Raw genomic sequence first — 14,779 nt, 5'->3', positions numbered from 1 at the left:
GAAACAGGACAACAGGTTACAACGAGCAAGAGATGTGATTAAATAGAGAAATGGAGAAACTATAGCATGGGTTGAGGAGTGTAAAAGCAGAACAATCTATATGTGTCTCTGCCAGACTGTCAGAGCCACTGTTAGCTCACGGCCGTTTCAAATATCAGTCCACTAGTCTTTTTTTTTTTTGGAAGTTTCTTTTCAGCTATAATTTTAGGTGGCCCTAACCTACCTCAGCTCTCTGGTAATCTGTCATTTTGCAGCCACACAATGCAGTGGCAGGCAGCGTTTCCTGCATGACGGGCACTGAATCCAAGGCACATCTGGAAAAGCCAAAATCTAAAAGTTAAAATACCACAAACAAAATGACTTTTGCAGCATAAAACCTTTGAAACCAAAAACCTTAATCGTATTCTTTCAGCAGTGATGTTGTGTAATATGCCTTCCTATCAGTGCAGCGATCTCAGATCTCTAGACACAACCCCTGTCAGCCCCTGGCCTCAATCCAGCCTGGAGCTATCTGAGGAACCACAAATGGACAAAGACACCCTCTCTGAATTCAGCCAGCTCTCTTATCTCCTCTCGTTTGATCGTGTGGTCCTGTCCCACCCCGGTCCGTCCTTGTTGATGATACAACACCTTCTTATCCAAGTCTCGCACAACTAAAACATATTCCCTCACGCACAGACTCTCTGGCCTTGCAAATGTGTGTTTTGCTTCCCGTATGCATCATATAATGTAGACATTCAGTTTTTTGTACAAAAAGAACTTTGTTCAGATGAGCAGTTTCAATCTGTAAAGTAATCGCACCAAGCCACACTCGCAAGTACAAAGAAATCAGCGAGTGCTAGGGACACGGTGCAGCTGATTATCATAAGGCAAATGTTCAACATGTGGAAAGAGATCATTTCTAAAGGGATGTTTTGTTTGTTTTTTGAACAGATTGTGATGAAGAAGAAGAGCCAGTTGTTAACTTATCTGGTTTTTTTCTTTTTTCTTTTCATTTCTTCTAATGAAATCGTTCCTTTATCAGCTTCTTGGTTCAAACAGAAAACAGGACAGATCTGAGAAAAAGAAGGGTTCTGCCTTCATGTTTACAATAATATGGAATAGGACTCTGTCAGAATTTCTCATTCTCACTCTCTCAGCCTGCTTTACTCTTTCCTCCATGGCCGAAACCTCTTCGTGTCCCTCTTCTTTGAACTCCTCTCCTTTTTCTTCCCTCTACAGCTCAATTTCTCCTATATTAATTTGATACAATCTGCTTCTCTTCTCTTCTCCCAGCAGACAAAGGCCTATGTTCTTTCTCACTCTGCATTCTGCTCTTGCATACACATTCTTTGCTCACTGACACGCCATTTAAAACAACAACAACAACAACAACCAGAGAAGCAGCCAATAAGAAACAAACTGTACAATTGGCATCGCCAGCACAATCCCTTCTCTTATTCTCTTTTGCCCTCCCACCCTCCCTCTCCATCCCACCACCACCACCTCCACCACCACCATGTTTTCTCTGTTCAAAACTTACTAAAGAGGACAAACATCATGTGGTGCTGGGAAAAGAAGACACTGTTGCAGGATGACTGAGTCTCTGTTATATTTTCTCCATTCTGTGTGTGTGAAGAGTTATGTTGAATTCCACCAGCGTGTGTGTGAGCGTCACTTTATTACTAGTTACATCTAATACACCTACCACACACACACATGCACCTCACAGACACCAACTATTCAAATTGTTCTTGAGCCGAGGTGCAGGCTTAAAGCAGACTATTTGTGTGTTTTAGTTCTGTGCATGAGCATGTGCGCGCATGTGACTGTGCATGTGCGTCGTATTGCCCAGATCACACAAAGACACTTCTTCTTATACGATTCCCAGCTGTGTGGACTTGGCGCGCTAGTCAGCCATTCGACAGCCAAGAATGTTTGGTGTGCAACTCTACTGGAAAGCCCCAGTTACCCACACACACTTACTTAAACACACACTCACAAACACATATGCACCGCATCTACTGAGACATCCTACTCCTCTGAGCAGACGCAGGGAAGGGCCTCACCCCAAAAGGAAGAACAGTTCAAATTCCACAGCTGATAGAAAAAACACTGAACAGCGAGGGAAAAGTGGAGGAACTGATGTCAACTTTTGTCACACCATCCCTACACCCACCACATTTTCACCATGCTTCTATTGTGGTTGATGAAGGGGGGGAGGGAGGGTGTTTCGACTGTTGTCAGAGAAACCAGTTTTCTTTCCATGCTTTGGCCAGTAACTGCAGCGAATCACTGTTTGGCTCTGTAGACACTAAGTGACTCCATTCTGCAGCTATTCCTTTAAGCTTGACTCATGTATCCAGACTTCTGCAGGTGGTGAGCACATCTAATTCTGTATTTAACCAAGCTAAGCAAACTAGCAGTTGCAGGGAACATCACCATATGGCAGAAGAAACTGGGATTTACAGTAGAGCACAGCTAAACAAGATGATCTGTGCAGTTCTTCCCCCTTTTTACCACAAAAAGAAAAGTGGGAAGAGTATGAGGTAGAACTTCCACTTGCCAAAAACAAAAACCCAAACTGCCCTTTTAGGTAGGTCACAAAGTTTCATCAGTGCTGTGCAAATCAGTGTTTTTGTGTGTATGTGTGTGTGTGTGTGTGTGTGGGGGGGGGGGGGGTTCTATAGGAAGATCTACAAATAAAAAGATAAAGTAAAATTTCAATTACTTTTCAAGTGTTTGTTCAGTACACCCCCTCTAAGATAACTTATGTAACCTCCCAAAAAGCTTTCGGAGAAGTTCAAAACGGAGGCTATTCTAGTTCAGCCTGCGATATGTCGATAGCGCAATACACTGAACAGCCCAAACTAACTGAATCGTTATGCAACCCTTTGCTGTCTGTCCACATGTGGTCTTGCACTGTGAACTGCTCTGTAGCGAGCATACAGATTAAATGGCATGGCAATACACGTAGCATGTGCAACAATCCCTGTAATCTCCTACCTTTGAAACACATTCGCTTCTGCAATCAGTTCAGGGCTCTTTTATTTCCCCCCTTCGACGTCCACTTTAAGTTCACACCTCTCCGCTGCTCTACTCCATTCGCTTTATTCTGGGCAGCGCTCGTCTCTCGCTTCTCCCCATTAAACTGCAAGGCACAAACAATTGCGATCACTTAAGAGCATTCCTCGGGATGACAACATCTAATCATAACTCACATGCTTTAACACTTGCTCCTCCGGTTCAGCACTTGAAATTCCTCAAATCATCGCTTTCGTTTCGTGTAAAGATCTGCCAGAGCTGACAGAAGAAAAATACTCCCGACTGTTGTAGCCGAGAGACGCCAGGAGAAATGCAATTACACGGAGACTGCTGCATATTGCAAAACCTGCAGACATGCTCTTGTTTGCAGACCCCTGCTATTGTGCTCCGGGATCTGTCTGGGTAGTTGTGAGCCTGTGGTCCTGATGCGAGTTTTTCCACGTCCCTTTGTTGTTTCTGTCACACCTACAAGGAGGGAACACACGGAGGAGGGGAACCTTGCCCCTGCTTTCTTTTGTCTGACTGTTTTTACCCAGCAGAATCATGGCTGAACTACTCTATTTCTTTTTTTTTCTTTTTTTAATTTATTTTATTTTGTTTGTTTCTTAAAATATTACACTTTACGTCGCAGACGTACGAGCGTCTCTGGCATACATTTCATCCTCGTGGCATCAGCCCCGTTTCGATCTTTTCTGTCTTGATTTATATTTCTTCCATTTTTATTTATTTGTAATCCGCCTATAACTAAACAGCATATCCCTAAATAAAAGTGCATTTGCCCTTTGTTCTATCTCACCCGCACTTTTATCTTTTAGTCCCCCGTCTCACCGAATCCCTTGCCAGAAGTTTGGTCCTTGCTGGGGAGTAGACTGTCGCCGCTGTCTCTCTCTCTCTGTCTTCTCCTCCCCTTTCCTTCCCGCGTTGTCTTTCCCAGGCGGTGGCAGAACCCAGTTGTGCTTCACTCCAAACCATCCTGCATGGACAGCACGCCAGCGCTTATCAACGAGCACAGTGATGACTGCATCACTGCTTGTCACAAGCGCCACACCCATCCATTCATAAAGCAAAGCGAGTGCCAGCCTCCAGACCAGACTGCTCGCTGGGTGAGGAGGTAGTAAAACAACCACAGTGCTCCTTAAGGGGAAAATGGCTATAATATTCGTTTAGAAAGTCATGCCTTATATCTCTGTGTCTAAGGTGCTGAATTATGAATTTGTAGCCATTTAAATAAAATAGATCTCACCGTGTGAGTATGAAGTGATGAGTGTTTTACCATAGTAAACGTGATGGTTGGGGAAAAAACGTCAGCACTACGCAAGCATCGTGGTCTTCATAGTGACTATAGGATGTGTGAGTTTACGTCTTTTGCTTAGTACTGTTTATGTATTCTAGTATAATTAAAATTGTAACACCTAAATAAATAAATAAAAAATCATTTTAAACACTAATAATCTGACACGTAAGATGCAGAGTCACAAACTTAACAAGTGTGTATCCGGGATCAAAATGAAGGTCAAGTTCAAAGTTGGGTGTTTTGTTTGATTCATGAACATAGAGCGAAGGGCACTAAAGAGTTCAAGGTTGCTTTCAACTTTACACCATATAACACAGTCTTTCAACATTTTAATGTATTTGTAACTCCTCATAGATTATCCTTGACAGCTTTATAAAATATTTTCTATAATGGGTGTTGCAGTTGGATTTATCCCACCCCCTCTTGCCACTTATTGAAATATTTTGTCAGAATGATAGATAGATAGATAGATAGATAGATAGATAGATAGATAGATAGATAGATAGATAGATAGATAGATAGATAGATAGATAGATAGATAGATAGATAGATAGATAGATAGATAGATAGATAGATAGATAGATAGATAGATGACTTCAGCATATGCACCTGAACAAGTCTGTGTGTGGAAGTCCATGTAGTTCATAATATGGCTGAAACTGTTTACACCTTTGTTTTTATTCTTTCCACTACTCACCCAAGTTCAAAACTATTTGGGGGGATGTTTTGGCGTAGCAAAACACTATTGTAAGGTCTTGTATAGTCACTCTTTGGAGAGGATGTTGGCTACAGAGCCATTGTTCCACAAATACAGGTTGAAGTTTTTTCTGAGTAGAAACAATTCATCACTAGTCAATCAGCTGCCATTAGTGCTCTCCGTCTTTGTTATTCAGACACTTCAGTTGCCCATTTAGCACTTGGTTCTGTCAGATAGACATTTTATTTTAAGAATTAATTTTACCATTAGGTTCAGTAGTTTGTTTGTTTTTTTACTAGTGTTTGGGATAGTGTTATCAGTATTATCACCACTGTATGGGGTATTTATGGGGGCAATAGTTAAAAAGTTAAGGACAAGTATTACAATACAAAACCAAACCTGTTGTTAAGGCAGCAGACTCATAATCTCAATGAACGCCCAAGCCTCAGTAAACATATGCACCAAATATCTCTTCATTCTTCTTGTATTGACAAATCTAACCATTAGCACAAGCAAAAATTAAAGACTGTATATATATGGTCTACTTTTTTTTTCTAACATTAGTCAACTCATTTATTTTTTTCACACCTAGTTGTATTTTTTTATTTTAGCAACAAGGTGAGCCAACAGTCTTCTAGGAACAATTCACCTTCTTTGAACAACCGTGAAGATGTAAGGCTAAATAAGCAAAGCAACACGTCATTTGGGTCAGTTTGTGTAACCTTCAGGATTTAAGATTCAGTATTTTCACTGCCACTGTGTTTAAACATAGTTGTGTGAAATGCTTAAAATTGGGAGCTTTTATTACAAACTGGATAAAAGGATAAAAGTCAAAAGGGTACACAGTTCCAGTGATAATAATATGAATAACTGCTAAAAGTTAAATAAAATGAAATAAAATGGTATCAGTCCTAGCTTACAACTTGTACTTGCACTTTCATCAAAACAAATCAAATCAAATTTGAAAATATTACAAGTGTTTATAAAAATACACCTTTGTGTGGAAGGTAATGTACAATATAACACAACAGGAAAAAATGATCACTTCAATTTATTCTTCACCATAAACTTGTTTTTTTGAATAGTCAGTGAAGTATTTGACCCCCACCTGTCATCAGCATTTCTGTAAATAGAGGTCTTTTCTCTGTATATTCTTTTTTTGGCAAAAGCATAAATGTCAGGAAATTGAGTGAGTGTGAGAGGCCCTTGTCTCTCACAGATTCCCTAAAACTCCTTCTCAGCCAGGCATCTGAGCTGCTATTGTCTTGTGAAGGGAAAGGAACTTGCCCAGGCTTGCTCCTACCTCAGCATGCATGCAAGTCCTAAGCAACCGTCCTCAAGCTATGGCCAGCAGATGCTCACATATGTGCAGGCGGGTGTTGTCACATCATGCTGTAGCCGCACTCTTAGTACACTTGGGAAGAACCACTACTGTGAATTATAACACAAACACAACACATGCACACACATACAACACACATCTGTGAACACACATGCTACAACTTCTCTGAACTATAATACGCATACACAAAGTCATTTATTTTCACTCTAGTCCCTGTACCTGACCATTTTCAAAGAAATGTTTGACCTATGAACCATTCAAGCATAAAAAGACATCTAACCCAAGGGATGAATCAGTGTTGTGTCTACTCATAACAGACCGCTTAGCAGGGAATCTATTTTAAATTGTATCTTTAGCTCTTGTTACTAGCAGCCCTTCACAAAAACGCAGACTTTGTACCCATTTCAATAGTTTGCCAATGTTAAACAGTTATCAAGGCATAAAAGAATCATTTTACCAACAAGGTGATTCCCAAAGAGCTATTAGCCAAAAACTAGACATTCTGGCTTGGCGGGAAATTTGCAGAAACTAGACTGGTGAAGAACAAAGGAAAGAGTGACAGGCTTGAGCGACTACAGCAAATAAACAATGTTGGAAAGTCATATCCTTAAGAAACAGGGAAAAAAATCCAGCAAAGACCTGACACACTTCAGTTGATCCATCTAGTGTTCACTGAAACCTCACCAGAAATAGTGCCAGTAGAAGGGCTTTGCTACCAAGAAGCCATTCTTAAGAAAGGGGAAAGGGGGAATAGGCCCAATTACACAAGAACTGGACTGAAAATCAGTGGCAACAGGTTTTATGGAGAGATGAATTCAAATTTGAAATATCTGGTTTAAAATCATTGTTAATATGTACAGAGGGGGTCAGGTGAGAGGTACAACGAGATAATGTTATTCACCTCATCTGTCAGTGGTCATAATGTTATGCCTGATTGGTGTACATTCTTAAGCAGTAAGGGTGTATTTTGTTTTTGGCTTACTTTTTATTAAATAAATAAAAACAGTCTAATTTGTCATGTGCAGTTGTGTTTACCCACCTTTAAAACCTGGTAAACTCCAGATAGTTTTTTGTTAATGTCCTGATACAAAAACCCTTACAATTGAAAGAGGGTAAACTTTCTTTTTCTACTAGACTGCAGCTGGAAATAAAGATGGCTATAGATACAAATACATGCCACACTGAAGGTCATGAGACTATAAGTGTATTGAATCTGTCAACTTCTCTGCTTTAATTGGGCAAAACGTCTCTTCTCTTCCTAATGGTGTAGACGGGTCTACCAAACCTTTATCTCAAAGTGTCTTGTACAGCACTTTTGAATTGCCAGAGGCCTCTGCAATAGCACTATTTATGCAGCTGCATGGGCACAATAGGGGCATAATAGGGGATCCACATGGTTCATCTCTCACTCTGTCCCTTTCCTAAAGGGGGGAAACTGCTGACCCCAAAGGTCTGAAAGTCCTATGTCAGCTATATACAACAAACAAAAACATTTTGCCTATGTGTTGCACCTCCAATACATAAAAATATGCCTTAACAATACGATACACAACTAGCTACACACTCACAAAAAAGTCCTGCACAGATCATTTGCACTCAGCAGCTCTGTCCCTTCACTGTAGTATGTCAGGAACCACAATGGCCTTTGACACCAGACATCACACCGAAAGCTAACTTTAGGCTGACGGACCACAATGGGCTTCTCGTTGCCACAGAGCCTCTGCTTTTTTTCTGCTTGATCTCGCACAAAGCGGTGTTAGAGAAATACCAATTGAGCCTGAACAATTGCTCACAAAAGGGGCACTGACTTGGTGTTTCAAGCACTCTTGCTAAAGATATCACATTCTAGACCACGTGTTGTGATGGCAAATTACAACTGTTTGACTATGTGCTGCAGTTATTGTTTTCTACTCGTAAAATATTTAAATCCAGGGGATTTCAGAAGAGACTTACTGCTTAAATTCTAGATGATTATAGGATTATTTTTTAATATCTTCTCAGTAGAACACTTCTCAAATGTTTTACATGGACAGCAGCGGTCTGCTTTAACATCAGTGGAGGGGATGCAGAGTTGCAGAGCAAGTTTGGAGCATATTTTCAATATTTACATTTACAAAAATATATATAATTAAACTTTTCAGCCACATGAAGTTTGGACATCTGTAGCAACTGACTCTGCAGAAAGTTGGCGAACTCTGCACTATGCACCTCAGCATCCAGTGACCTTGCTTTTGATTTTATGTGGCCTACCCTTTCATGGCTGAGTTACTTTTGTTCCCAATCGGTTCCACTTTGTTATAATACCACTAACCGTTGACTGTGGAATATTTGGCAGTGAGGGAAATTCACAACTGGACTTGTTGCGCATTTTTCAGGGATGAGGGTTTGTTTGTTTTTTTTCACCAAGTTGTTATATGGTGGGTAATCACAGTGTGTTTGTATATTACCAGTATGTGAACAGTCAGTTTAAGAGAAAATAAAGGTGACTTTGAAAACTGAATAAGTGTACCTCAAACAAATGCTCATTACCCCATCGAGTTTGTAAATATTTTGCTTTTCCTCTTTTTGATTTTGTGTTTTTGGACATGCGCATATGCATGCTGTACCTGTGTCATCTGTTTAGAAACCTCAAAAAAAGGGGTCAGGGGTCAATTTGTTGGTGAGGACAAAGATCAAAGAGGCAATGACAGAACTCCTGCTATGTGTTCTTCCCACGTTCTCTCCAAGCACCTCCATCAAGGATGAAGGGTAGCATTCGGTCTGGGTCCGTACTCATCCAGGTTTGGACACCTGGCCTCTTTGGCCAGAACTCCAGGCTGCCCGTGTCCCTTCAGAGCATCACTTGGGTGCTATGAATAGATACAGGCGTATGCTCGCTGCTGTCAGCTGGGCATTGGCACGTGTGGCTCATGCAACGCAATGCTCCAGACTGGCGTCACTGCACCGACAGCACATTCAGGTCACCATGGAAACAGGGATGAGCACAGCTACCTCTGCCCTAATATTCATTGGCTGCATTTTACAGACAAACCGCAATTTCTTATTCTTTATCTTTATCTTCCTGTCTTTGTTTTCTCACCTCTTTCTTAAAAAAATAATAACTATATCCCTCTCCATCTATTTTTTTACTTATGACGCTCAACGGGGAACTGGAGGTTTGAGATTCTACCAGAGGGCGTTATAGTAACCAAGTTTTAAAACCTGGGTGATTTTTATCCTTATGGCTCTAAATTAATAGTATGACTACAGGAAAGTATGGTGTCATGGCAGTCCTCTCTCTTGTTTCCTCTTTAGCATGCGCTGTGAAGGTGACCACCTTAATGAAAGGGTGTGTGGGTCACTGCATTTTTCACTGAGGGACAACTGTTTTCTCAGGAGAAATGAGCAGATTGCAGTGTTTGTACTTCCGCTTCATTTGCCACTTTGTGTTTAATCACATATCATTTACTGCGTACTGGCCAGAAGGAAAAAGGCCGGCTTGGTAGTAGGGACAGGTACTGGGTTATCACTGAAGACAGGAGTTACTGGGAAGTTGTATCCTCTGCTGTAAGTGCTCTTTTTCAGTCTGCAGAGAATATCTATGAAACTAGTTGCAGCTTTCAGACTTTTTGAAAGCTGCCACTGGGTCAATTCATATATAAACAATGACAGCTGTTTTTTTAATGATATTTCTTCTTCTTTTTCTTAGCCATTGCTGCAGGTAAAGCAGAGCACAAGAACTCAGCATTTCTCTCTAAACCAAAGATTCGTCTGTTTCTCAGACTCGCTCTCCCCCACATACTGTGAGCAGATTGATATATGATATTGTGGGACTTACTTAAGTGAGTAGTCTTTTACATTAGAGTCACAGAGGCTCAAGTTTCTAGTGAGTTAACCAAAAGCAAGGCTGATATTACGCTGACATAAAACCAGACAGTTAGAATTTAAATCAACCTGACACAAGCTGTTTAAGGTTTTGAAGATGTGGATATGCACTATATTGTATCTAGTAAGATTTTAATGTGTATGCAGCTGTTGCTCCGCAGCATTTATATTGACATACAGAACAGGAAGGGAATGTTTGATAAATATGGTCAGTACGTCATATAGCCAACACACCCAAGACAAAAAGAAAGAAAATGGTCTAGATAGTCCAACAGTATGCAACAGTAAAGATGACCCCAATGGCAGCAAATTGCTGGAAATTTTACTATAACCCTGATGTAGAAAGTAGCTTACCATGGGGAAGAAGCTAATACAGTGTCTAAAGAATTTTTTAAAGTTGCAATATTGGTTTCGCTAAATGTTCTCACCCTAGATAGACTGAGCTTTGTTTAACTTGTCAGGAAAGAACTGCCCAAATATATTTGACACTTGCATAGACAGAAAATTCACACAAGAGCGGAACAGAAGATCCTTGACCAGTTTGGGCTGTGAAACAGGAGAGCCTACGAGACTACACTATGCGAGGTAGCATTGGCACTACACAAGAGCAACATCTGAATTTTACTATTTAAATCTTTTTAGTTTACACATGAATTAATTACACATTATACATGGTTATAAAGTCTAACAACTGCTGAGAGGAAGGGCCTGCTATAATGCTCCTTTTTGAACCCTTTGGTGAACTGATTTGATTTAGTTTAACGTTAGGTTTTCAGTTAGCATACTACATAACCAATGGATGGTGCATTTTCACTTTTGGGCCTTAGTTTCCAAGTATGCACACACCACCCAACAGTTTCGTGTCAGTACCACTTCATGTTATATGAAGCGGTACTGACCTCATATTGACAGTTTAGTCCGTCACCATCCCTCTCCCACTAGGAGCTCAGTCTGAGTGGAGTTTTTTCTCTCCTCCTCTTACCTCATGTTATGTATTTTCGTTGTTTTTTTTTTTCCTATCAGCCTACCTTACTGACATGTCTCCCCAATGTGATGTTTGTGTAAAGTTGGTCAGAAGGTTCCTTTGTAAGTGCGCATGCGCCATTAGCGTGCTGCCTGCTGTAACCCTAATTTCCTTCGGGATTAATAAAGTGTTCTGATTCTGATTTTCATTTCCTTATGTATATGTAACCCTTACTTCCTTCACCCTAAACCTAACCTAAACCCAACAACAAAAAAATGTGACTGTGTAACCAAATTTGTGTCCCTGCAACACGAGCAATGCAAATAAAATGTACACATGGCTATTATAGATCCAGAGAGATAATGAACAAACGTATGATGACAGCTGATGGAAATGTTGATGTGTTTTGAATTTAGTTTGTGCCCTGAAGATGTCCATTTATCTCTCTCATATTAACCCTATTAGCAGTCTCACTGACAGAGCACAACGATAAGGGTTGCCAGGATATCGCTGTTATTATTGCTGCGACTCTATTTTGAGACTCAATAACTCTCTCACCCACACGCTGGTAATGAGAGGAGGGTGAGAGGTGTTTAGGGATTACAAATGACCAAATTTTGATCTATTTCATAAAGCAAAGGTCTAAAACACACCAGCTTTGAAGGTGTGGCATATCGCAGTACCATCGTAGTTTAGTCTCACAGTCAAATGAGTTATCTTTATGATAAAATCTGTTTTGAACTGTGTGATTTAAAAGAGGTAAGAAAACGAAAAAAATATTCAGCTGTCACCAGCTGTCGCTATTCTTAGAACAAACTATTTGCCATAATGAAACCTTGTATTAAGCACATTTAAAGTATGCTCAAAGGTCGCGTGCCGAATTTGAGACAAGACTGATTTTATTTGAAACACTGTTTGGAAAATAAAGTCATCATCATTTGAAAGGTGCCATCTGCACATATGGACACATACACATAAACACACGCGCACTCACACACCAGCGTCAGCACATCAGCGTCAGACAAGCCAAACAATGCCCACTGCTAGGCAACCATGCCATCCCAGTGCAGATGGCAGGGTCTGATCATGTTTATTTTACTTTAATCTAATGCTTTTAAGTCCCATTGCCTACCCATGCAATCAAACTGACGTTACTGGGGATATGCAAGTGGTGTGTTTGTGTGTGCGTGTTTGAAAGAGAAAGTGTCTGTGTGTTGAGGTCAGGACCGTCCTACTAATAGTGATTATATAATGGACTATACTTAAATGGTCAGCGTCTGCATGACTATGTGTTCAATTTCTATTTTTTCAATAAGCTAAATAGTGAAATGAGGGAAGATCATTCAGGCAAGTTTGCAAGTTGTGGAAAGGCAGGGCCAGTACCGAGTTGCATCATAGAAAAGAATTAAAAGTTTATTTTAGTGTTTAATGATTAACTAAACAGTTAGAATGCGACACAGTCACTTGTGGGTGGCAAAAGAGTAGTAATTATCTTTACCACATAACTGAAAGATGTATAAGAAGTTTCTTTAAAATGTTAAAATGTTCTATGACTCTTAATTTAAATTATGAAAGATAAGAACATAAGTAAATAATTTCACTTGGATTTTATCATATATGTGTTTAAGTTCAAAGAAACTGGATCAAAGAATATTATTAACATACCAAAACCTTTTGGAAGCCTACAATCAAAAATAATGACAAAAAAAAAATGACAAAGTTTAATGTACCCGTGTCTTTATTTTACGCATGAAACCTCAACTTCTCGTGATTTTTAGAGAACATTTGGGATATAGTGAGTCAGTTTTTACTGGATGTTTAGTCATTTTCCCCAAATTAGAGGCCCACACAGACAGGAAAGGTGGCTTGCCTTGGTTTGGACATGTGTGGGTGTAGCTTTCAGTCTCAGTCTTGTGATGCACGGAAGCTGTGGCTACAGAGGTGAATGGGTTATCCCGGCTTAACTATAATCTAGTTTGTTGCAATAGAACAGATCTATCCTACTGCAATTTATATCCACCCATTTGTGTCAGTGGTATATTTTTGTTTGAAGGCTGGATGGAGTCTCCAGTCCGTCTGCATTCCAATGATCATAATCATCTACTACAGTTTACACACCCTACTTTCTACTACCTTTCTACTACTCAGCCTGTTTCACCTGTTTTGAAGCACTTGAATTTTTTTCTGCAAACCAAACTGTTTAGGCAAATAATTTGAACACATCAAGCACGTAAAGTCCATTTGAAATAAATTACTTAATATATACAACTATAATTGCTCCAAATATGAAAAGATGACTGCAATAAAGCTTATTTCAGCAATTTACAGTTCAGAGTGTAAGTATTTTTTTTTATCACTTTGCAGTTCTGGAGTGGATTGACTGTTTTAGATGATGCTTAATACATTTATCAGTACATACACCTGCATGAATTATGTTTGTGAGTCTGAGTGTGGAGATGAATGGCTCATAGTCATAAAAGCTACAGAGTATTTACACCTGAATAGCATCTGCACTTTACGGCTCATTTTGACCAGAGTGGTGTGTTTAGTGACTGCACACAGTTTGTTTAAGCAAAAAGAAAAAACTGATGTAGCAGCTAGCAACGTCTTGTACTGTTGCCTTGCATGGAAAAAGAAAGACGGAAACAAGACTTTAAATTAATATTAATATTGTCCCATAACTGCTGGTAATAAGGAGCTGTTTGCTAACAGCTTTCCATATCAATTTGAAAGGTGATGATGTGTGCTCCCCCCAACTGTCTTCAATCCATTTTTGAATGTTTAAATGGAAAAATATCTCATACAGAATAAACAAGCATCATTTGGAATATTGCTATCGTTCAGTGTCTGCTTTTGGTGCTTTTTCGCAGAGAGTACTTTGACACCTAGCTATAAGTTGGGATATAAACTACATGATCAGTTTAACAATGGGTTGTTCTTATTAGAGCCATATAGGTCCACCATACCACAATCACTATCCCAAAACACCAGTTTGGATGAATTCTTTTGTGGATTTAGGCTTGTCTCAATGTCACTGCCCACACTGGCTGAATGTTAAGATCAAGACTTTATAGGGGTCATCTGGTATGTGTCTCCTTGGTCTTCTTCTAGCTGAACATAGGTCTTTATAACTATGGCTTTGAAAACTGATTCAATTCCCTGGATAAGAACCTAACCATCCTGAAGACATCTATGGAGATACAACTTAAAAACTGTGCAAAAACTAGCATTTGTTAATCAGTTACATATATATTTTGAACTAGTTCTGCTGGTCTTTGCTTGTCTGCCTTAAGGCCACAATCTATCTGCACGTCCATCAGTCAGCAATGGCAGTTCTTTTCAGCTCCGTCAGTTTGTGGTGTGCCCCTCCTTCATATTTCAGTGTGTTTAAAATGGAAGATCTATTTATGCAGCCTGTCTTTAGGAGCTGGTTTTCTGATTGCTTCGTCAGAGAGCTGGTCTGTCTGTGGCAGCAAGCTGGAGGCGCTTTAGGCTCTTCATCCCCCCTGGTGAGCCTCTATCCCAGCAGGCTTAGGGACACAGTCCTAGGCAGCTGCCACAAGGTTGGATTGGTAAGGAATAAATAGCTTTTCT

The 14,779-nt window shown here is 40.0% G+C and overlaps 1 protein-coding gene across 4 annotated transcripts in view; it reads right to left on the bottom strand.

Moving 5' to 3' along the window:
• Nucleotides 1–4,016, bottom strand: part of rhobtb4 (Rho related BTB domain containing 4) — a 39,092-nt gene extending 35,076 nt beyond the window's left edge. The window contains exons 1-2 of one of the 4 annotated variants that reach the window (XM_004544413.6): nucleotides 3,853–3,986; nucleotides 2,986–3,130 (exon numbers count right to left, since the gene is read on the bottom strand). The gene's annotated coding sequence lies outside the window, so the exon portion shown is untranslated. Of the gene's footprint in view, nucleotides 1–2,985; nucleotides 3,131–3,200; nucleotides 3,784–3,820 lie in introns of those variants that run through there. The other 3 variants (XM_004544414.6, XM_004544412.6, XM_023155423.3) reach the window with 3 other exon arrangements.
• Between the last annotated feature and the right edge of the window lie 10,763 nt (nucleotides 4,017–14,779).

Source organism: Maylandia zebra, linkage group LG12 (genome assembly GCF_041146795.1).
Source record: "Maylandia zebra isolate NMK-2024a linkage group LG12, Mzebra_GT3a, whole genome shotgun sequence".
Taxonomy (NCBI): Eukaryota; Metazoa; Chordata; class Actinopteri; order Cichliformes; family Cichlidae; genus Maylandia; species Maylandia zebra.
This window is presented reverse-complemented; position numbering and strand designations above follow the sequence as displayed.